Raw genomic sequence first — 2738 nt, 5'->3', positions numbered from 1 at the left:
AATAAAAAAAATTAATGTACCAGAAGGGAAACAGGTTAGGAAAGATGATGCTCCAGACTTGATACATCTGTTCCTCCAGGAGCTCCAACAACTAAGTTTGGGTTTCTCTTTCTTTAGGACACGCTAGCAATTTTTTTTTTTTTTTTTTTTTTGCTTTTTGGGTCACACCCGGCGATGCTCAGGGGTTACTCCTGGCTCATGCACTCAGGAATTACTCCTGGTGATGCTCGGGGGACCATATGGGATGCTGGGAATCGAACCAGGGACGGCCATGATGGCTGCATGCAAGGCAAACACCCTACCCGCTGTGCTATCGCTCTAGCCACCTGGACACATTAACATTTGCACAGCAATTCCTCATCCACTTTCCTGTGCCTTTCTGAGCCTCAGGCCCACCCCGCAGGGGAATGCAGAAGGGATCTCCAGGGGAATGCAGGAGGAGAGCTGACAGTCAGATTCCAGTCACTCAGTGGGAGCCTGCCCCAGAGATTGAGATGAACACTGTGAACTGGATCAGAACCATGCCTGCCTGAAGAACGCTTTATTCTTACTCTGATTCCTCCAACCTACCCCTCTCCACTTTCTCTCCTTCACAGCCCTCTTCTGCACTTCTGGGGCTCCATCAGAGCCATGCTAGAAGACAGAGGTGGAGAGAATGACAGAGATGAGTCCCAGGACTGACCCCAGAGAAAGAGGACAAACAGACACACTTCCCATGTGCGTGACAGGGGCCATGGAGTGCTGGAGAGAAAAAGGAAGGCACTAACCACGAAATGGGGTCTGAGCCAATGACACAGCAGATGCCATCAGATGAAGGATTGGAATGAGCAAATATTTGCCAGTGCAGGAGAGGGCTGAGGCAAAGGCATTCCAGGTATAAAATAAATAACCGGTGCATAAGCCGTTACAAAAGTACTGTGAAGGCACGGTATTGTTGGAAAGGCCTGGAGAGTGATACGCAAGAGTTGTTAGGTTTGCAGTGCGATGTGTATCTGGTTGGTGATATAAAAGCCCGTAACATCCGTCCACCTTCACATTCTATAAGCAAAAAGGCTTCCTTGGGTAATGATTACATCATGTACTCTATGTACAAACTTTGGGGTCCGTTTAGGACTGATTAAATTCAATATTTTAAATAGAAAATACTTGTTGGTTAATATATAAACTAGCCCTGGCATTTCCATTATTAAAACATGGACTAGAGACAAGGGTATACAGAGTACACATCTCACTGGTATGAGGCCCTGGGTTTCTTATTTAGGACCAAAAGAGACCAGGGGATGGGGCTGGAAAGGTCTAGATAACAGAGTGCAATTTTTGTTTTTCTGTTTAGTTTTTGGGCACAAATGGTAGTGTTCAGAGCTTACTCTCAGCCCTGCACTCGGGAATCATTCCTGGAGGACTTGGGGGACCCTAGGGGGCGTGGGATATCAGACTTTGGTGGGCCAGGAAGGCAAGTGCCCTCTCAGCTGTACTATCACTCCAGTCCCCAGAGTCATTTTCCCCTTCCCACTCTAATTTTTACAAAAGGGGGTGGGGGGGCTCTAGTATATATGAATTGCATGCAAATACTAGATGAACTCAAATTCTCAAAAAAACACATGAACATTTCCACAGTTATCTTACTTAGAGACAGTGGGACAAATCCAAGTAACAATTTTATTCTAGTCTACAACACACTTTTTACATACATTTTAGTGGTTTTGACAGTGTTACTTTTGAGCAGATTTTAAATAAATCCACACAAGTTAATATATTAAAGCAAAATATATACAATAAAACAACAGGTTTCTAGATGTTCAGAGAGTCATGCAGACAAAAGTGGTCTGGTTGGTGTTTTCACTGGGTACACGATTTAAGAATTCGCTAGCAAATGCTAGTTCTTCTATTCTTCACTCTCTGATAATTCATCAATTCATCAGAGAATTCTAAACATACACACACAGGCACACACATGCACAGGTGCATGCGTGCGCGCACACACACACACACACACAATCCTCTTTTAAAGCCATTATCAGTACAAAATTACACGAATAAGCCAAATGTATTGTCAAGCCAACAATGATCAAACCCATTACAAGAAAACAGGTCATTTCTGTACCCAATCTAAAGGCAAGGCTATTTCACTTATTAAAACACCAACAGGAGATTAATCAATAAAGCAAGTAATATGTTAATCTTAATATAAGACACTGAGGGAAAACCAAACACAATATATTAAATACCACTCCACTGAGCTAATATTATAACTTGTGGACTACAGACAAGTGAGCTTCTGTTAAACAATGCTTTAAATCTTTTTCTATGAAAAAGAAAATCACATCAGGGGATGCAGGAGAAAGGCAGAAATGTGAATTTATGCATCTAATTCCACAATTCTAAAATGCGTGTCATGTGGATAATACAAAGCTAAGTGACAATGACTTAACTGTCAGGCACCAAACAGGCAGGACCACTTAGCCGCTGTACTTCATAATGCTCTTCAGGAGTTTTCAGTGGAAGGCCAACACGACAATACTATCAGAATACAGACATGGACACTCATCCACTGGGGAAAAAACACCCCTGAAGAAAACATGGCAAAAGGCAGAGAGAAAAGGCTGAATCTTCTGAAAAAGTTAATGATATCAAAATACTTTTCCATCACTGGTAAACCAAACTTGGTCAAGTATATGGCCCAAAGCAGCACGGAATTCAGAGTCAGAGGTTGGCAGAAAAGTTTGGAAAACTGTAGC

This window comes from Sorex fumeus, unplaced genomic scaffold (assembly GCF_029834395.1).
Source record: "Sorex fumeus unplaced genomic scaffold, SorFum_2.1 ptg000063l, whole genome shotgun sequence".
In the NCBI taxonomy this organism is placed as follows: domain Eukaryota; kingdom Metazoa; phylum Chordata; class Mammalia; order Eulipotyphla; family Soricidae; genus Sorex; species Sorex fumeus.
This window is presented reverse-complemented; position numbering follows the sequence as displayed.